This window comes from Mesoplodon bidens (genome assembly GCF_964165515.1).
Source record: "Mesoplodon bidens genome assembly, chromosome: 9".
Classification (NCBI taxonomy): Eukaryota; Metazoa; Chordata; class Mammalia; order Artiodactyla; family Ziphiidae; genus Mesoplodon; species Mesoplodon bidens.
In genome coordinates this window covers 85,277,502-85,299,870 of record NC_138166.1, presented here as the reverse complement: position 1 = coordinate 85,299,870, position 22,369 = coordinate 85,277,502, and the positions used below count along the sequence as shown (strand labels likewise).

Sequence of the window (22,369 nt, the reverse complement as noted above, 5' to 3'; positions counted from 1 at the left end):
AAAAAGGTGGGGGGGACTGGTTTTTATAAAGCTACCTACTGCGGAATCACTCTTGGAGATTAGTATTATGAGTTTGTTTCCATATAGGTCCCACGTGTGCATTATAGGGTTGGATGATGACTGTTGGTAGAGTTGTAATAACCTGGAGGAGAAGCTTTTATTTTATTTTATTTTATTTTATTTGTTACAAATAAGTTTAGAGAAAGGCTGTACATATTCTCTGCCACTCTCAGAGGAATTTGGAAAGGGAGAGCTCATTTCTGTGGTGTTTACGATAGCTGTCTGTTCCTAAAGAAGATTTCATGGAAAATTCCCATCAGTGTCCTTAGACTGAAATCAGGGATCGGGTCTGCTGTTCATGTAAGACTCAGTGGGCAAGAGAGTGTGGAAGGAAAGCCACCGCCCCACCGACGGTGGCCACCCTGGCCGGCAGGTCGGCCAGCTCAGGCTTAACTTCTGAAGGTGGATACCTCTGCACATGTGCTGGGAGCTGCTGGGATCAGTGCACTTCGTACTTCCTGTCACCTGAAGAGAGGGCTCTGGAGCTCGGGTCCTTCCCAAGTCTCACCACTAAAGCGAGCAGAGACGGTGCCTTCAGTTCAGGTAACATGTCCAGGGTTTAAATTCTCACAATCCATCTTTGAGTCCCCTCGGGACAGACCTTGTCTCTTCTTCTTTGGCCCTTCTGACTAAAAGCAGCCAGGATTTTTAAACCGACTGACTAACTTTAAAGATTTCCGAACAGAGGAGAAAATTAGAGCAGAAACCTATTAAAGCTGAAGGTTACCTTTAAAATTACCTTTTCTCATTAGGAGTAGAATACTAGATCATTGAAAGTTTGTTCATGTTTGTGATTGATTGTGTATTTAAATAATTTAAAAATCAGTACCTCATTTTAATGTTGAGTTCACTTCATGTCCATATCACCACCATCATTTCCATGAGGTTCTAGGTCTTTTGTAAACAAATTAAACACAGTACTTTCTTTATGACATGAATTAAATCTAGATCCCAATGATATTTGGCACCTTCTAAATACCCAGATGGGCACAGCGTTTGCCTTGAAGTGAAGACGTGCGTGGAGTTTTAATCACATCATGTTTTATTTTTTCTCCTTTAAATATCGCCCTTTCAATAGTTGCTTCTTAATGAATGACTGGTTGTTTACTGTGGTTTATAACCAAGAATTTGGACATTAAAAAATTCTAATCAAAATACAGATGGAAAAAAATTTCCCTTTCAGTCTCTCATCTTTTATATTAGAATAAAAATAATTTGTCTTCCTTTTGGAAACTTAATAGTTTGAGAAAACCCATCATTCTCTTCTTGAAAACTTAAGTTTAATTAATCAGTTCTGAAGAAATTTAATTACAGTTCTTAAACTATAAAAAGCTCTTATAAAATAAAAACAAGCGTAAGGCTAGAATAAGTTTCACCTCTTGAGCATAACTGTCATTTGAAAGAAAATGCAGTTAACAAATAATTTTTGCTGTATCTTCTCCATTGTTTAATCACTGAAGATACTTGGATTTTTTTTTTAAACAGCAGAAACAAGGCATGGAATTTGTTCTCTACCCAGGTAAAGATCATTTGAGTCCAAAGACCAGATTGCAAAACAGGCCTCAGATACCTGCAGGGGACGAGAGATGTTCAAGACAACCTGAAGGCAAGAAGGGGTGTGTTCTGTTGTAGGAGTTCTTAAATGAGAATTTTGTATCAGAATTATACCCTCTTTTATCTTTGAAAGTGAGTATATCTTCACGGCAGATTATTCTCTTGAAACAAGACGGACCCGATGACCACAGGGAAGTTATGCTTTGGGAGCGCTCATCAAATTAAGAAAAGAGGGACTTCCCTGGTGGTCCAGTGGTTAAGATTCCATGCTCCCAGTGTAGAGGGCCTGGGTTCGATCCCTGGTCAGGGAACTGGATCCCACATGCTGCAACTAAGAGCATGCATGCTGCAACTAAGACCCGGTGCAGCCAAATAAATAAATATTAAAAAAAAAAAATCAAGAAAAGAAAGAGCTTATAAAAGGGGCCAAGTAGCTCAGAGGTGTTGTTCCTTCTGCTGAACCTCTAAATATGAGCACAGACGTCATAAGAGCAGGTGTTCCCATTGCCCTCTGTGTGTTGTGCTGCTACAACACACACATCTCAAAGACGTCCCATCGGCTCCTGGTTTTCGAGCTTCGGCCGTCCCACAGGACCCCAAGCACTGTGGGTTTTAGGCTAGGGTGGGGGTTTGGTGAAAGTTGTTATTGCTTCAAAGGCAGAGGGCAAACTTGGGGAAACATGTGGCAACAGAACGCTGTTCTCTGTTCCATGGTGCTTTCAGTCCTGCCTGCAGACAGTTAGCATAAGTGATCCGACACTCACGTAGCTAAATATAATTTATAATTTTGAGGTAAGGTTGAAACATGAAAGATCATGCTTTTCAAACTGCTGTGACGACTTAGACAGACAACTCATTTCAGATAACGGTGAATTAAGCCTGCCAGCCATCTGAACATTTTTCACCCATTTGTTCAGACACCTGCAGTTGGGTGCTAAACGTGCATGTGTAACTGCTTGAACTTAAATTATAAAATCCCTAAAGGATGTTTTTATCGTAGAAAATAAGTCTCTTGCAAAAACTGTCTGCCCGCTCCCCTGAGGTCCTTGCCTCTCTCAGGATGTTTGTGGCAGTCCCTCTTAGAAGAGGTCCGCTTTGAAATACAGGAAGTTCAGCTCTTCAGGGAAAATTCAGAGGTCTGAACCGTGAGCAACATCACTCCAGGCATTCCCTGGGGAGTCCACTGGGTCAGAAACAAGCTTAATGCAAGAGCTGTAGTTTATCCAGGTTTCTTGGAGGTGATGATTAACATGGTCAAAGGTCTGTTTTATCCGCCCAGAGGCCGCCTCTGTTTTTAAGCTCCAGCCATTCACCTCTGCTCTTGCTGACTTTCTGCAGCCACAGAAGATACCAGAACGGGATGAAAATGGCCCTGCAACAGAGCAGGGCACTCTTGGCTTGAGCCTTTTTATTTGTCCCTCCAGCGGTTCCTAGCTGTTGTGACGTCAAGGCTGCCATTCAAAGCAGAGAAAAAGGAAACCGTGGCCTCTCTTCGCATCAGTAGCCTGGACAAGCCGTTGTTTCTCAGGCATCCACAACGCTCTCTGTCTGGCAGAGCTGTGCATTCCATGCCTGGGTGACCTGGTTAAATGGAGGAAACCAAATGCTCTCCGTTGAATGCTCTCCAAAACAAGCATTCCACCCTGAGCTTCGGAAGCACAGGCTTCACTGCGTCCGAGGACTGTAAATGGAGCTGCAGCATTGCTCTGCATTATCTGCTTGCATATGCAGCTTCTGTGTAGTCTTAAAAGAGAGTATATCATTAACAATGGCCTTCATTAACATATACTGCAACAAGACATTATGCTGCCTTTGGGGTCAGTGCTACAAAACCCTTTTTGTGCTGTGTTAAAAATCTTTCGGAATCACAGTCAGAAGTTCAAAACCGCTGAACTACCACCGGTTCTTCCCATCCCACTTCTGTTCACTCTGTTCCCCAATTTCAGATTTCTGAATTCTAGAAAGCTCTTGTATTTATGTACATACTAAATTTCTCACGGTGCATTTTTGTGCTTGTATAGCCTCTGCATGTATATGAAAAAGAATCTCTACTATAAGGTGTAGATCACAGGCTCTGGATTTTTCCTTATGAAGAGTGAACACCTCTTGCTTTTCGGAGAGAAGGAGCTTTTTCAAAGTATCACAAAACCGCTCTCTGTTTAGTAACAAGCCAAGATCCCTACAGCAAACAACCGTCTTGCAAGGCCAGAAGCTCACTAATATAATGTTCTGATCACTTACTTACATGCCTCAGAATTCACCGACTTAAGACTCAGTCTCCCGAGGGTGTGCCTTCTTGGGTTTCTCTGGCACCAGAGACAACATTGTTTTATTAGATTCTTGGAGGCAGACATGACAGTTACGAGAAAAAGCACAGCAATCACATTTTGTATTCCAGCGTTGTCTTGGTTAAGTCAATAATATGCTTTTGAGGTTTTATGTTACAAATCCCATTAAATCTTTCTCAGAACAACCCTTCTCTGAACGCTTGATTGAAGGATATTTGCAGAAACCAAAACCATTTAATTTTATACAGAGGTGTATATACACGTGTCAGGCGGGATCTTGATAACACGTTGAGGCCTTTATAACTTGAATTATCATAAGACAAAATTCTTCCAGATTATAAACTCTTGTCTTCTGGGGAAAAAAGTAGAGATCTTCAGGTAACTAGATAAAGATAGAATAGGTGGAGTGAATCTTGTAAAGTTAGGATTTACACAGTTTACTAGACTGCGGTCTAGTTTTGCCTAGACAGTCAGACTTTCCCAGAGGCTAGCCTAATGCCATATGAATGCTGTATCCATGCCACCATAGATACAGTGGTGGGACCAGGGCATGGAGCTGATGAGCAGGTCTTCTCTATGGGGGCTTTGGGCTGGGTAAGCCTGAGAATCTTGAAATGAGAGGAGACCTGGGACATTACTTCCCATTTGTGGGCTGGAGAATTAGTTCTCTTATTGTCCACTACTATTTGCATATCAGTAATTCTTCTATTCTTCCTTTTTCTGTTATTCCCATTTCAAGAGGTCCTTGTTATCTGAAGATAACCGCTCCAAGAAAACTGTTACTTTGAGAGAATTGACTTAAAACCGAATCAGATATTTTAAACAAACAGTAAAATTTAAAAAAAGATTTTATTGGGATTAAGTCTTGAAAAGTTAAAAAAAGTTGAATCTCAGTTTGTTTTACATTATATAACAGAAATTTGGGCTATGATGCAACAACAGGCTATTTCTTGGACCAAAGATTGTTCACTTCTGTGGCAGAATCATAAAGAGGGTGATTTTTGTTATAAGCATTTAATTTCCCCAAGGAACTCTCTTAATCTTTTGATACACAAACCATTCTCTTGAAGAGCCTACCTCTGGTATAATCATCTCTGTTGACTTTTGCTTCCTCAGTTGTTAACTGTTCAAACTCCCTTTGATCCTTATTTGTCAGTGACTGTGTGTGACTCACACAGTTCCCCAGCATCACTTTTATCAGCTATGTGTAAAACTGCAGTTTCTGTTACAAGTGAACTACATTGTATTTGCATTTTTATTCTGTAGTACTGAGCGGCCAAGAAAGTGAGCAGGAATAGATGCTGATGTTAACGAGTACTAAACACTAAGTGATCACTTTGTCATTGTTTTTTTTTTTTGCGGTACGCGCGCCTCTCACTGTTGTGGTCTCTCCCGTTGCGGAGCACAGGCTCCAGACGCGCAGGCTCAGCGGCCATGGCTCACGGGCCCAGCCGCTCCGCGGCATGTGCGGTCTTCCCGGACCGGGGCACGAACCCGTGTCCTCTACATCGGCAGGCGGACTCTCAACCACTGCGCCACCAGGGAAGCCCCTGTCATTGTTTTTTATATTCTGATGATCGGTGCTTCCTTTTGCATCCTGGTAGCTACAGAGACTCAGAGAATGATCATTCAAGTAGTCAGGGACACCCCCCCCGCCCCGTATTATGGTACATTTAAAGCACTCAGTATGGCTTAGTGGGCTTTATAATCAACCACATGTAGATTTGTATGCCATTCCTGGCACTTAATAGATTTTATAATCTTGGGTGAGTTATTCTCAGAACCTCAGATTCTTGGTGTGTAATATAGAGTCAAAAGCCAACCTTGTGGAGTGGTCATGGGGATTAGAGCCCACGTATATAAAATTCCTGGGTAATGCATAGTGCATGTAGCTCAAGAAATGATCCCTGTTAGGGTCACTATTGCAGTTGTGCAGTGCCGTACGTTTTATGAGACTTTCACATTCAGTTCAGGCTGAAGAACTTAAACTTTAGCAAAGTCACTGAAGATTTTTAAGGTGTGCATTTACCTGAGGAAACTAAGTTTCAGAAGGTCATATTTGGTGACTGTGTATGTCCCAGATTAGATCATATCATTTGATAGCCATTTTCTTCATGCTGTAGATGAGAACACCGAGTTCCAAGGAAACCGCATAACTTTCTCAGGACCACATGGTTTGCATCTGGCAGAGCCAAACCCAGAACCCAATCTTCCTACTCTTTACTGTGTTTTTCTGCCACGCAGTTGCTTGTTGGCAAGTGAACCAATTAAAAAGGCTGTCATAGTTGTCCAGGAACAAAGTGATAGAGGTCCGACATATTTTTTAGAATCGGGAATGGGTGGGAGAGGGCAAAGGCAGCAGTCACTGGAAACAAATGCTGGTGAGACTTGGCGACCGATTGGCTCAGCTCTGTTCCCTGAAGAAGGGTTAGGGTCCAAGTTCTCAAGCCTGGTCCTATGGCCGTACAATTAATTAAGCTAAGATAAATAGACGTTGTTGGTTTTGTTGTTTCCTGATGAGTTTGAAAGGACCACCCTGTCCAGATGGAAGTATGTAGGATTGAAGGTAGGAGAAAGACGCCTGTGTGAAGAAATAACTTTGAGATTCTAATGCCAAAGAAGGAGCGTTGAAACCATCGTGCTGTATAGACGTATACGCACCTCTGTGTGCGTGCGCGCGCATGTGTGTGTTAAACTGGATTTTGTGACATATTCCCAATTCAGGACTAAGCCACATTATAACTTACGGCTCAGTTATAATTATAAACTGTTATACCTTCATCAGAAAGAAGAGCTATTCCCATAGATTCTTCTGTGTCTCTGTGTTTGTTTTGTTGGATGGATCCTGCTGTGGCATGGAGAAACAGACTTTGCTGGGCCCTGTTTTGTAAACAAATCTGCTCACACACACTTTCTTCTATCATTGTATGTGTACACTGGCTCTGCTTTCCCCACCAGACACACGGAAGCCTAGGAATTTAGAAGCTTGTTTTCTTTTAGAAATATGCAGCCATCAAAGAAAAATGTGGGCATGCATTTAAAATGTGCACATCTACCCTGTGTAAGTTTTTGACTCTTCACAATTCTAACTCTGGGCCATGAACTCCTCAAGAACATCGCAGCCCGATGCACATACAGTACCCCTGGGAGGCATCCTAAAGCCACCTTAAAACTATTGATTGAGCTCAGCAAATAGAGAAAGCTTTCTACCCTCCAAGTTCATTCTGTGGGATTAGTCAGCCAAGATGATAAAGCATAATACTAGTTTTTCCAAGAAGAGGTGATTCGTCCCTTTCTTAGATTGGACTATGAACTTAGCATAATATATATTTATACAGTCACTTCCTACCTGTAGTTTTTTGCATGTTTTATTTAATATTCCAGCCAAGTTCAAGTTTTTATGACAGGAAGTATGTGAATGGTTATGACAGGAGTAAATAACATTTGATCTTACGATTACAGGAAGTAACTTTTCATGCCAAATAAATCTTTGGGGGGAAAAGTGCCCGCTTATAAATTTAACGTACATAAATTTCCCAGAATCTTTGCTCTCTTAAGGGGAAATAAAACCAGAATGTGGTCTTATTTCTTTCCCTTCTTAACTTTTCTTGTCCACAGATGTCTTTGTTTTAGGATGAGATATTTTCGGGTATTTCGTTGTGACCCAATATGACACGGAACCATTAAAAAAAATCTATGTGACCCAATATGACACGGAACCATTAAAAAAAATCTAAGTGAATATAATAAGGTCAAAGGTTATAGAATAAATAGCATGAAAAGTTTGAATACCTTAAGTAGGAAATTACTTTTTCCTTCAAGAGTAAATGACCAAATTATCAATCACCATCGAAGCCAAGGAGGCCCGAGCTTCCAATTCCTTTGGTTTCCACGTTCCATAAGCACATGGGAAAGATAGTTTGTTTAACATCAGGTCTGCATATGAGCAAGTTTACAGAGAAAAGAAAGAATTGGATAGAACTTGAGTTATGTTCATCATAGGAGAACTTTGATAGAGGCTTTGTGTTTCCCTGACTTAAAAAAGAAGAAAAAACAGGAAGAAAAGATTTTTCCCCCTCATCTTTCTCTTTTCTTCTTAAAGCCTGAGGAGCTTGTAGTGAGAAGAAACTATCTGACACATTTCTGAGGACTGATGTTACACGTGCATGCGTCACGTGAGTGAATGAATGCCTGACAGATCAAAATAATACTCAAGAAGTGCTTCCCAGTTCCGGGCGGCTGTGAGGCGGTGGTGCGGCGCCTTGTGATGGAGGGGCAAACCTTGCCTCTGTGCCGGGGATCCTCACTCCACCACTCTGACTGAAGGGATCTCTAGATCCCTTCTGCCTCCAAAACTCAGTATCACAAATTTTGCAAAGAGGTCGTTTGCAAATTATACAAAGCTGTTCTCAGAGAACAAACTGATGTGTTAGAGTTAGCAGTACTTAGTTGTCATTAGTTTTCTTTCAGTTCTGCGGAGAATATATTTGCGTGTGACATGAGTAAAAGTCTGCCTCGAGTAGTAGTTTTCAGGGCGGCTTTTCTTAACACACCCCACAGCCTGGTGTGGCGGGCGGACGTGCTGATGGAAGGCTCCGAGCAGAGTGGTCAAGGTGAGGCTCCCTGGCTTTGAACCCTGACTCCACCACCTGCCAACTGTGTGACCGTGGTCAAACCCTTAAAGCCCCTGAGGCTCAGTTGTCCTTACCTGTAGGATGGGAATAATCAAAAGAACTGAGCTTGTAGGGTTGCTGTGAGGATCGAATGAGTAGATCCGTGTAGGTGCCTAAACCAGCCCTTGTAGTCACGTTGCTGTCACCATGGACAAACTGGCTGAAAGAGGCTGGGTGACCTGGACCAGAGCAAAGCATCGCCGAGGGAAGAGGCAGAACTCCAATGCGAGGCCTCCCGACTTCCCGCGTTGGGTCTGGTGCCCTTCCTGTGTGAGGCCACACCCCAACGTTTCTATAAAAGGGCCACTAAAGAGCGCACTCCTTTCCGTTGTTTAAAAGGAAACTTTGAGTAGACGTCAGCTGTGAAGAACATTTGTGACAGGGTTTTGTTTTGTTTGGGGGGGATGGGGGGACAATGGGCCCAGAGGTCTGGAGAGCAAACACTGATTCTGTAAACTTGGGCTTGCAGGATGTCCACAGCATAGCAAATTAGAGCAGGACCTGGATAGTTCCTGTAGCTTAATCACATTCTGAATACCCACCCTTAGAAATGGTCCCCTCAGCCTTCCCCACTTACAGGAGTTCCTAGAGGGCCACGGCTTCTTGGCAGCGGCCACGTGGGTTGGGGTCATATTCTCCATACTGTCCCCGCGTGTATTTTAATGATCTTTATTCTGTTTTGTTCTACTTTTCCTTTCTCTTTTTGAAACCTCTGCATTGGCCACCCGGGACTTAAGAGGAACTTTCATAACGCACAGTCTGAAACAGGAACAAACTGCACAGAAGCTTTGAGAACTTCGAGCATGTGTATGAACGTGACACAGTGGGAGGGGAAATTAGATGTTCTAACATTTGAGTAAGTGTCTGGCCTCTAATCATTCACCAAGCTCAGTATCAATAGGAGTTTTTTAAGCTGTAGATATTTAAAACTGCACTCCCTCTAGGGTTCCTGTTCTTTGGACATCATACAGAGAGGTCCTCTTTACGTTGAGCAAGTTCATGATGAGGTCTTGGGAGTGAGGACAGGGGATGACTGTTGTGTAGTATTGTTGGTTTGAATCAAATCCTTAAGGACATTTATTGGTGCTGTTTCTTACTCATCCTCAATTTGAAGGTTATATTCACACCATGCATATGGTTTCCATACTCTTCTTTTTAAAATATCAGTTTTGGTAAAATTGTAAAAGCATTTCACATTCGTGAAAATTTCCTTCCAGAGTATAAAACACAGACGGTTTTATTAAAATTTTTCACATATATTCTTTATGTTTATCTTGAGTGTTCAAAAATGAGAAATACAGGAGCTGGGGTAGAAGAAATTAAGGGCTGAGCGGTGCCACGTAACAAATAACGTGAACACATTGGATCTGTTTGTTTTTATTCTTCAGTCCCATTAAGTGGAAGCTCGTGTTTTTCTCTTTCTGCCTGCATGAACTCCTCTGCCCTGTACCCCACCATTCCCACCCAAGATAGAGAAGCACATAAACAGCCTGAAAATAAAGGACAGGTTTTTTTTTTAAGCTCTTCATTTAGCAAAATGTCTACAAGTCTCTTCAGAAAATGAGCTGTGTCACACTGATGCTCTTTAAAATGGGATAAAAGCAATTTTTCTTAATTTGCCCAGTTATCAAGAAATTCTACTCTAAGTGATCAGGTTTGGCTAAAGCCAAGAGAAATACAAAAGGTCACATCTTAGCCCTTCGTGGTCGGTTTTCAAGGGGTGCTTTGGTGCGAAAATCACGTGGTCACTGTTAATGTGAAGGGGTGTTAGAAATAGGTGTTTTTCTGCCCCCATCACAGACAAATCTGAAAATGTTCCCTCTTCTCCCAAACCCTGGGGATGGCACTCAGAGGCTATGTCTTCAGTGTCTCAGCACCCAGCGGGGAAGATGATTTCCGTATTTGAAATGTAGGGACAAACGAAAATAGCTCTTTTTCCTTGAAGGGTTAATGTTCTAAACAGCTTCAGATTGGTTCACTTGAATCTTAAAATTACTTTTCTGGTCACGCGCACTGAAGGTCTAAGCATTTGTGAAATGTCTTTTTTTTTTTTTCTTTCTCCTGATGCTGTTCTCTCTTGGCTGTCTTAATTACACAGGGGTTGAAAAACCAAATTAAAATTAGGCGTGGCTGGTAAACAGCGATCACGTTGCATGCTTTTAGCTTTGAATGCTTGTTGGAGTTACTTCTCCTCCCTGTATTGCTTTCCTCCCCACTTTTTTTTTCTTTCCAAAGGAAATATCATAAGCTCTTTTAGAAGTACTCACAGGAAGTGAGTATCCATATGCTGGTTACTCGCCAGCAACTGAGCGTTGACAGGTGGAGAGTGCTGCTGCCCTCCTCCCAGATTTATTTGAACCTTTCTGCCAGAGCCCGGGAATATTCCGGGTGTACAGACCAAAGGGTTTTTGTGTACTGAGGGAGTTACAGGAGGAAATTGGTCATCGCGCGTCATCTTGGTGGATGGTGATTCAGGGAGCTGTGACGGGGGGTCAGCGAGGCACGTGGCTGCCGCCGTTTCTGAGGTTTCTGCTCACTTCTCAGAGGGCGGGCGGGCTGTCTTCTAAAAATTAGTGCTCCCTCCACCGCCAACGACGATTCTTTTGCAATGAATCACTTCCAGAAATGAATAGCCACAGTTTTTTGGAATGAAGGTTGTGAAATCCCTCGTTCATAATGGCAGGTTTTCAGTTGGTGGTTTTATCAGAGAGAATTTCTCAAGATCAAAACGAAACTTCCTCTTTAAAAGGAAAGAAAGTACTCTCAATACAGAAAGCAAAAGTATTTCCAGTCTCCTCCTGACGCACTGTCACAGAAGATCTCTGTACTTGTATTTAGAGATACACGTCCATATACTTGCCTGAACGTGTGAGTCCTTGGAATTACGGATTCATTGCCGGTAGCTGGTGATCTCCTCCGCAGAAGGTGGCTAACTACAAGAAATGGTACGTGCGGTGAGTAGGTGGTAGATTCTGAAGATTATTGCTAACCCCATGCTCATCCTCTTGAGTCATGGATTCAGAGGACTGCTAGCAAGCTCTTAAATACTTCTGCTTTGTATGATTTAATGGATGGAGCTGCAGGACTCATGGAAGCCTGTGAAAGGTTTTTCAGAACATGGGTTAATTGCATAATCATTGAATCTTTTGAATATACTAGTCCTTTTGAGGAAGAAAAGATGTTTTACAGAAGGAAGCAGTTTGTGGGGGGCTTTTAGAGATGCAGTTACTTCTCTTCTATATTTATTTTAAGTATCACTCCATCTTCTTGTGTGAAAGAAAGAAATGACTACATGGTTTCAACAGAGAAAAAGTTATGCCAACTCTTTAAGTGAAGAAACTTCATCCACGTGTTACTCCTAACTGGATTTTTGTCCTCGTGACTATTCACAAGGGGAAACTACCCCATGAAAAAGACTAACCTTCTGGCAGTATCTGCGATGTGTCTCACCCAGAACCCGGTGGGCTTTCCATAGATTATTGGCAGCACTTTTATCGAGGGGGCAAAGAGAGGGAATCCAGTTACTGGAAACAGTGAGTGCAGCTTCAGAAATTGTTCTCTCTCCTGAGCGGAGAAGTTGTTTGACCTACTGACTCATTTCATAGGAATTGGGGAAAACAACCTAGTGTGGTTTTCATTGTTAGTCCTGGAGGATTCCAAAGTCTGTGTGTCTGCAAATAAGATGAGCTGGAGAAAGGTAGTGTGGCCACTTGCTGTTTCTACTTGCTTGTTCTCCTAATGGAATTCAGTCCCTTGCTTCCAGGACAAGTCTAGCCTGTGCTTGGGGATCCTTTGTGTGGCTGTTCAGTGGTGAGTACGGATGACAGCAGTTTCTGAGTTTTACTAGTTTTTGCTTCTCAGTTTCTGAAGGGCATTTTATCCAAGTAAACGCTTTAAAGAGCATTTTTTCCTGGCACACTTATGCTACGTTTTATGTTGACCTGTAGAAAATACACTCGGTGCGGTGATAGTTATAAGAGATAGCATAACCGGTAGACAGCAATGAAAGTTAAGATTGAAGATATATTTTGATAGAATAGATTTTTGCAGCTTAATGATATGAAGGCAGTTTCGATTTTGACACAATTAAGTGATTTTTTTGGTAATGTTATTTAAAACACAAGTATGGAAGGTAACAGTATATTCTAGCAGAAATAATATAATTACTAATAGTTCATGAAAGGCATATATTTTTGGCTACTAACATAATATTTATATGCAGAGAAACTTTTGATTCTTGATGTTTTGGTTTTAAAGTAAGTTTTATCGAATCAGCTAAAGGTATCAAAAGAGAACAAAGTAAGTATACTGTACTTGGATAGAAGTAGAAGCTGAGGGTGTTTGAAGTGATTGGTATTTAAAGTGTTAGATTATGGCCTCTGTGTAATTTCATATACGATGGGTCCACCAAATCACACCCTCAAGTTCTGTTCTTCACTATTGCAAAAGATGCTTAGTGTATAATTACTACAGAGTTTCTCATTCTCTTTGGAGATGGATGAGGAGAGAGTTGATTCGGTCATGCTGGCGCTGTTTATCCAATTTACTGCTTTATGTCTGAATGCCTTAGGGTGGGGCTCTTACCCTTGCCAGGGTGTAGGACCCCTTTGAGATTGTGATGGAAGCCACAAATCCTCTTCCCACACTCATACACAAACACTCGCCCGCATTTAAGGCGCTTTTGCAGCCACAGCGGGGCTCATCCACGGGCCCCGCTTAAGGGCCCCGCCAAGAGCAAGACCTCACCGTGACTCTGCCATTCCCTGGCTTCCCAGCGAACACGAGAATTTAAAAGAGGAGGCATCCAAGTCGGAAAGAAGTCATTCTCTGTGGTTGCTGGGTGGGGATAGATATAAGGTAGTTTAGCTGAGTACACAAAAAAACGCCATTAAAAAGAAAATGTAGCCCTTATAGGCCGTCAACTAAATTTAAGTCAGTACTGTAATGCTGTTGTGGAAAAAAATAGACATGATTCTTGAGTGTATTAAAATCAGTATGACATAAAAGAGTAAGAAAATAAGACTTGGCATTAGTCAGACTCATTATTATGTCCAATGTGAGTCACATTTGAAAAAAGATTTTGGGTAATTGTGAAGAGCTCCGATATACAAGCAAGTTATATACCCTTCTAGCAAAAGAGAAAGTAACCAGAGGTTTTAGTCCCCAAAAGGCTAAAGGATTTCTTGCTAAAGGTTTTTAAGTAGTAACAGTCTGATTTATCTTTGTAACACACTGCCTGCTTTCAGCAAATTGCAGTACTTTAAATGGCTATCCTGTGTAGGGACACTTGTAACACTTCTGTGGTAGCTTCGGCCAGAGTGAAATAAATTCAAGTAAAGCCAAAGAGATGTCGTCAGGACATAAAGTATATAATAAATACACTTCTTTGTTGATTAATAGATAAGAAAATCTCGATTGCCAAGATGATAAAGTAAACGAGTGGCTGAGGGAAGTTATGAAATCTCTGGGATCTCTTTCAAGATGAGAATAGGGAATTCTGTTTTAGACGGTGGAAACACTGATTAATTCCTTCTACAAGCTCTGAGGGCCTCCTTTGCTGGATGCTCACGATCTGATAGAGGAGGCAAAGGTACAAAAACAGATTCACAGTGTATGATTAGTGCTCTGGCAGCAAGAAAACAGCACATGCCGCAGGACCTCATAACACTCAGCCACCATCCGTGAGTCTTGCCAGCGGAGGTGGTGTCTGAATTCACCCTTAAAGGACAGCCTTCAAGGAGTTAGCTGGACCAGGGAGGCAGGCATTGTGGCGAGAGCTTCAGGCAGGAGGAACACTGTAGGCACAGGCTCAGAGCAATAGGTGGTATGGTGGAGGATGTGGGGAAAGGAATGATGAGAGAAGGTGAAGCAGAAGGAATCACTGATAGAGGGGTCGAATGCGTTGTGCCGTGTTTGCCTGAAGGTGTCCACCTAGGAGGGTAACGAGGCCAGATGTACTCTTCAGAAAGATCACAGGGCTGCCCTGGAGGGAGCGGCCTGTTTGTGTGTGTGTGTGTGTGTGTGTGTGTGTTGGGGGCGGAGGGGATGGGTCAGGCAAGGGGCGAGGAGACCAGATAGAAAGAAAGCTCTCGTCATCCAGTGAGGAAAGGACGAGGACACCGATGGCTGTGGATTCCAGAGAGATGAGCGTGGTGAAAACCGGGAAAATGTGAAGTAAGGTTAGTGGCTTAGGTTATTAGTTGGTATCGATCACCACAGAATGAAATCCAAGAGGAAAAACAGTTTGGAGGGGAAGACAAGGCGACGTGGATGGAGCAGGCCGAGGTGTAAGAGCCCAAGCGGGCCGGAAGGCGGTTTTTATGGGTGTGGACCTTGAAATGTAGGTTAGCAGCAACAATTCGAAGTCGGTGGTGGCCTTGACTTGTGTGAAGACCTGTTGCTAAAGCAGTGGGTCACTCTTCCAAATTGTTTATATGGTATTTAAAATTTTTTCTGACTAGCTTGTAATGAAACTTTTAAAAATATATAGAATAAGGGCCTCCCTGGTGGCGCAGTGGTTGAGAGTCCGCCTGCCGATGCAGGGGATACCGGTTCGTGACCCGGTCTGGGAGGATCCCATATGCCGCGGAGCGGCTGGGCCCGTGAGCCATGGCCGCTGAGCCTGCGCGTCCGGAGCCTGTGCTCCGCAATGGGAGAGGCCGCAACAGTGAGAGGCCCGCGTACCGCAAAAAAATATATATATATATAGAATAAGATGAAGATGAAATAAAAATTACCTCTGATTCCATCACCCAAAGCTCTGTTAATATTTATGTATATTTATTTCCTTCCAATATTTTTCTGAATATGCACACATGTGTGTGCACACCCACACACACACACACACAGTTGCAAGATCAGCATCATTCTGTATAGGCATTTTTATATCTCACATTAAATGCACATCTTCTCCACATGCTTTAAACTGCTTTAAAAACATTTTAAAATGTTTTTAAATAATGGTGCATTATTCTCTAATTTGGGGGTATTCAGTTTGCTTGCATTTTTTTAAAAGCTATTTTTACATTACAATAATTATCCTTTTGTTTTTAGTATAAAACTTTTAATTATATTTTGGCTAGAATTTTCCTGAGAAGTTTTTTTTAATTGATTTACAATATTATATTAGTTTCAGGTGTAGAGCATAGTCATTCAACATTTTAATAGATTATATTTCATTTAAAATTATTACAAAATAATTTTATAAAAGGTAGTTTGTATCTCTTAATCCCATACCCCTGTTTTACCCCTCCCCCCATCCCTCTCCCCACTGGTACCCAGTAGTTTATTTTCTAAATCTGTGAGTCTGTTTCTTTTTTGTTATATACATTCATTTGTTTTTTTTAAACTTATTATTAGTTTTTAATTAATTAATTTATTTTGGCTGCTCCGGGTCTTAGGTGTGGCATGCGGGATCTTTTAGGTGTGGCATGCATGCAGGATCTAGTTCCCCAAGCGGGGATCGAACCCATGCCCCCTGCATTGGGAGCTCAGATTCCTACCCACTGGACCACCAGGGAAGTCCCTACATCCGTTTATTTTATTGTTTTAGATTCCACTAACATACAGTATTTGTCTTTCTCTGTCTGACTTATCTCACTCAGCATAATACCCTCTAGGTCCATCCACGTTGTTACAAATGGCAGAATTCCACTCTTTCATGGCTGAGTAATATTCCATAGTGTGTGTGTGTGTGTGTGTGTGTGTGTGTGTATACATATATATGTGTATGTATATACACATACATGCACACACACACACACCTCCCACATCTTCTTTATCCACTCATCTGTTGATGGACACGGGTTGCTTCCATATCTTGGCTTTTGTAAATAGTGCTGCTATGAACATTGGGGTGCACGTTATCTTCTTCAATTAGTTTTTATTTTTTATTTTTTTGGCTATATACCCAGGAGTGGAATTGCTGGATCATGTGGTAGTATTTTTAGTTTTTTTGTGACACCTTCATACTGTTTTCCATAGCGGTTGCAACGATTTACATTTCCAGCAGTGTACAAGGGTTCCCTTTTCTCCACATCCTCACCAAAATTTGCTATTTGTAGATTTTTTGATAGTAGCTGTTCTGACAGGGGTGAGGTTATACCTTATTGTGGTTTTGATTTGCATTTCTCTAATAATTAGTGTGTTGACTATCTTTTCATGTGCCTATTGGCCATCTGTATGTCTTCTTTGGGAAAATGTCTAGTCAGGTCTTCTACCCATTTTTTAAACTGGATTGTTTGTCTTTTTGATGTTGAGCTGTTTATATATTTTGGATATCAATCCATTATCAGTCATACCATTTTCAAATATTTTCTCCCATTCAGTAGGTTGTCTTTTCGTTTTGTCCCATTCAGTAGGTTGTCTTTTCGTTTTGTCCCATTCAGTAGGTTGTCTTTTTGTTTTGTGGAAGGTTTTCTTTGCTGTGACAGTAATTAACCTTTTAAATACATGCGTCTTGGACATATTTTTAATGATTTCCTTAGGATAGATTCCTTGCAGTGTACTTATTAAGGCAAAGGAGCTGATACCCTTTGTCTGTTTGTTTTCTAGAAAATTTATATCAAGTCACACACATTCTAGCAATGGATGAAATGCCCGTTTCACCATAATTTCTTGAGTTTTACCTATTTTTAAATCTTTGGACAAAAACATTACATTATTTTTGGTTGATTTATTCAACAGTTATTTGATGAGTACCCACTCTGTGACAGGCATGTGGCATTTTTTAATGGCTATTAGTAAAGTTTAACTTCTTTATGTGTTTTTTAGTCCATTGTTTCCTTTTGTAAATGTTCTGTTCATGTCCATTACCAACTTTTCTGTTGAGGTGTAATTATTCTATAATGTATTTGAACTGTTCTGTAATTTATTTAGTCTTGTGTGTGTGTATGTGGGTGCGTGCACACGTGTGCATGTGATATTTGCAGCAAATATTTTTCCCAGCTTCTTTGATTTTTAATTTTGCTTATGATTTTTTGAGATATAGAACCTTTACACTTTAATTTAGCTGAAAATGAAATGATTTTTCTCTGTTTTTTTTTTTTTTTCCTTTGTGACTTCTGTTACCTTGGGCTTAGGAATTCCTTCCCACTCAGAAGTTGGAAAATATTCATCTAATTAAAAATTTAGAGAAACATTTTTTATGTAAAATTCACCAAATTAGAAGTGAAGTGTGAGAAAAAGATCCAAATGGGTTTTTTTTTTTTTTTTTCACAAAGTAGATCCATCAACATTGTGTGCTGAGTCATCTGCATTTACCCAGTTAATCTTTGGTGCTTCTTTTATATTTCAAGACCTTGTACTGTTATATCTAGCTGTAGGAGTCCATGAGTTTTGGTGGATATTAGCACCCAAGTGGAGATATGAAAATACTTTTTTTCCAACATCTTATTATAAAAAATCTCAAGCACACAGCAAAGTTGAAAGAATGTTACAGTGAACCCCCATATATACACCTACTAGATTCTGCAATTAATGTTTTAGCACTTTTTCCTTTATCATTTATTTATTCATGTGATACCTTTTAAACCTCCTGAATCATTTGAATTCAAAACTGGGCTCAAAGACATTTTCTTTCATTCTGTTTTTTCTCTAACTTGTAGGCTTGATTTCCAGGAAACTTTTAGCAATTTATATTAATACAGTAAAATAGTGAACATCCTAATAGATACCAAAAGAAACTGCTTGGTTTCTCTTAACTTCATGGATATGGTTTGATTTGTCAGCGTTATGATGATGTTTCACATCACGGTGGGTTTGTTTTTCAAACATCATCTCTGTTAAGGGCTCCGTCCTCCACGACAGTACAGATGCTTTTTGTTCTTTTCGGATGGAACTGAAGGGGACATTGAAGAAAGGGATAGAAAGGCCCCTCAGTAGACACCGAGATGCTTGTGTAAGTCTGTGGTGGGTGGGCCTTGCCACAGCTGGCAAGGGGGCTGGCTGGGCCGCAGTGGGCTTTGAGAGAAGGCTTTTGCTGGAGTCAGCCACGTTCCCGAGTAGCTGCCATCAGGCTCTGCTGCCCGAGCCCTCAGCATGAAGGCTGCCTTTGCCCAGGGCAGCCTGTCCCAGACCTGCCCTGCTTAACGTTTGGCTTTGAATGTCCCTGGTTCACAGCGAGTGATCAGGACGAATAAACCTTAGGTCAAGGAGCTTAGTCACCTCTTTCCAGCCTAAATGATGAGCACCCTAAATTCCCATGAGTTTTTGGTGCTTGAAAGCATCTCAGCTTAGAGATGGGTTTGCAGCCATGTCTCAACAGCAGACCGACCTACCGCGTCTGCCTCTCGGTGCAGCAAACAAGTAGTTGATGGAAGAAGGCACAACCTGCGTTAAAAGACTCACCCGTGGTCACTGCTGGAAATTAACCATGGTTTAATTTTTGTACTTTTTCTTCCCCATCCAAGCCTCAGTTTCCTATATGCAGAATAAGTTGATTTCATTAGATTATATAGAAGATTTTTTTTCTTTATCCTAAACCTTTGATTTTAATCTAGAGCATTCAATGTAGGTCAGTGTTCACCCCTTTCTCAGAAATCTGGGAAGACAGTTTTTTGTTTTTGTTTTCGTTTTTTCCAGTTTCTTTGAATAGTACTTTCCAGGCTGTTAAGACCATCGATGAAGCTCACCAGACTCTGGATCTAAGGCTAGAATTGTAAAGCCGTTAGTTCCTTGTGGAAGGAATGAGAGGGCATTCCTGAGACGGCGCAGAGAGGGAAGCCTTACTCACAGGAAGCATATTAGCTGACTAGCTGCTTACAGAGCATGTTCCCTCCTCGACCTCCGGGAGGCTCATCCTGTGGTCCAGTGTCACCTTTGTTCTAAATATTCTGCTCGTAGCGGATGATGTAAAAGTGTTCTAGAAGTCTAGCCAACCAGTGCTTTGAAATGGAAGGATAGCTATACTGAAAAAAGTTAACGTAGTCTACGTTGATATTCTAGTAATGTCAGTATTCAGAAGGGGCATATCCTATGTGAGGGATTTTCAGGAAAAAGAGAAGTAGTTCCAGAACCCGAGTTTTCCCCATGCCACTGTCCCCTCGCGCCTTTACACTCCAGCAAGACTCAGCTTGTTGCTTCCCAAACCCGCCGGGCCATTTCCTGTTACCCTCCCTTTGAACACGCAGCGCCTCCAGCCTTACCCCTCTGCCCATCTCCCGAGCACCATCACGCCCCACCCAGCCCCGTGCTGCCTTTCACTCTGCAGATACACAAATACTAAAGTGTGGAGTTTATTTGGCTTTCATTAATTTGCCAGAAGCAAGGGGAGGGTAGTTACAAAGCACTACTCTAACCTGTTATTTTCCACGCTATTAGAATGTAAAGCAGACTGATGTAAGAACCGGCTGTCCCCACCAGTCATCACCGTGCCGTGCATAGGGTTTATGAATCGTCTTCTAAATCCACAGCTAGTTTTAAAATCTAGCTTCCGGGCTAGGTCTGCAGGAAATACGACTCTGAGACCATAAATGCTATGGACTGAGTATGTATTTGCCAGGTCCTGTTATGTTAGCACTGGGAGTCATACGAAAGCTGCTTTGTAAGCTGGGTTGTACCTGTTTGGAACCTAGTATCTCCAAAGGGGTTAACATGTCAAAAATATAAATGGCTTTAAAATGAGTTTAAATTAAATCGTAAAGTTTTTAAACATAAAATAAGGTTTGGGGTGCATTCACAGGCAGTGGGATTATATAACAGGTTTGTAAGGAAAATAAGATATGTGAGGTACGTCCTTAACTTTTAAGATAGATGTCTTGAAGAGAAAACTCTAACGAAACACCCTATGGTGTTACTCTCAGGGATTAAAAAAAAACAACAGAGGGCACAGAAACAATGTTTTAGGTAGATGGGTGATATTTTCCAGTACGGAATCTTTCATGTACTGATTTAATTGAGAGCCCTCTCATTTGAAACTGAAGTATGAATATCATCACCACTGTGGTGATAACAGTGTCAGTTAGCTGTGACCTAATCTGTACCAACCATGACTAACCAGGGATTCCAGGTCACTTCGGTTGTATTTCCTGTGGCCTCACTGTTCCGGGGGCAGGATTAACAAGGAATAACTCATTTCTGTGTTCAGGCCTCTAATTCTTCATTCATGTAAACAATAGGGGAGAATGGACCTGACCCAACACAGGTGCAAGAGATTAGTAATACTAACAACAGTAGGTAACACTTTTAGCTGGGCCCCATATGTCTGGCACTGGGCCGAGTACTTTACTTGGTTGTCTGTTTTAATAAGCAATCCTGTGTGGCAGGTGCTATTATTATACCCATTTTACAGCTAGGAAACTGAGGCACAGAGAAGTTTTTTTCTCCCAAGATTACATAGCTAGTAAGTGGAGGAGCCAGGATCAAATCACAGAAGTCTGGCTCCTAAACCCAAGCTCTTAATTTGTATCCTATTCAGTTTCCATAAATGACTCATATCTTGGAGGTATTTTTATCCTTTGGGGCCACTCAATTTCAATTAGGCAATTATCTTTTGTAGTGATTTTAATGTATTAGGGAGGATGGATGCAGCCCCCAAAGCTGCGCATTATCGTGCCTTACCTTGCTCTGGATCTTCACCTGGTTACAGCTTGTCATTAATGATGCACATTACCACAACCTGCCCCCACGGCTCCAGCCAATGCGCTTTTGGTAATCAGAGAGTAGTATGTCCAAAAAAGGTAATTAACAAAGCAACTATCCCAACTACCAAAAACCGATGAGGTGTGGCCCATGATGGAATCACCTTTTCTTTTATTACTGGAAATGAATAGAAACTCATTAATATTGTGCCTTCCAGTAAGTTCAGGCCCTATCATTTAAGCGCACCGTCAGGACCCAGAAATCTGTCATCTTGTGAGACTATTATTGCTTGGTAGACTGACTACATAATGCCTCAGTCAGGAAGAGCGGGTTTTCCAGTGATATGGCACAAAGGCCCTTCATGCGTTGGTCTCATCTTTTGGCATTACCCCATCCTTTCCCCTATTCCATGATCTCTGGTCCAGCCAGATGAAGCTGGTCATGTTTGCCCTCTGCGTGGAATCTCTTTCCTTCCCTCTCTTCCTAGCCAACCACTACTGTTCCCTTCAGATGAAACCTCCTCCAGGCAGCCTTCCCTGACTGCTCAGGACCAGGTCAAGTGCCCCACATGCTTCCACAGCACCCCTTTGTGCACACATCATACCAAGTTCTAAATTCCTGTTTCTTGTCTGTCTTCCCTGACTTGCACTGGCCCTTTAAGAGCCAGGATTGGTATTGTTTACCTTTGGATAAACACCCTGACACACAAGACAGTGCCTGACACATGGCAGGTACTCAACAAATGTTCGAATGAAAGAGAGGTAGAAATGACATACTTGGTGACAAGGGAAACTAATGTATGAAATATCCAGTGTTGACAGTTCCTAAGGTACATTCATGATATTACCTGACTGAATCCTCACCGCAACTCTGGGAAGTCAATTTCTTTAACTCCATTGCACTGACATGGAAACATCAGCTTACCCTGGTGCATATACACAGTTTGTAGGTGGGAAAGCCAGGACTTGAGCTTCGGTTTCTGACCCCAGGTCTTACGTTCTGACATACCATGTGAATATTCCAAGGCCGGTCTTAGTCCAGGTATTAGACTCTGTAACAAGGCAGTGTGTCATTCTTGTCCTCACCGAGTAGATCCAGAGGGAGAATCAACAGGTTTTAATTTCTCTCCCTTTTAATGTCTTCCTTGGCATCCTTCTACCCCCCATCCCCACCCACGTTTCCAGCGAAAGCCTTACAGTGACCTGTGATGGATCC

The 22,369-nt window shown here is 41.8% G+C and overlaps 1 long non-coding RNA gene across 5 annotated transcripts in view; it reads left to right on the top strand.

Moving 5' to 3' along the window:
- The window catches only part of LOC308623060, a 200,643-nt gene that overhangs the window by 158,857 nt on the left and 19,417 nt on the right, over positions 1 to 22,369 (top strand). For 3 of the 5 annotated variants that reach the window (XR_014016725.1, XR_014016726.1, XR_014016728.1), the window contains one exon: positions 11,414 to 11,520. The exons of the other annotated variants lie outside the window; for them this stretch is intronic. This is a non-coding gene — a long non-coding RNA (uncharacterized lncRNA). The remainder of the gene's footprint in view (positions 1 to 11,413; positions 11,521 to 22,369) is intronic. 5 annotated transcript variants of the gene reach the window in all.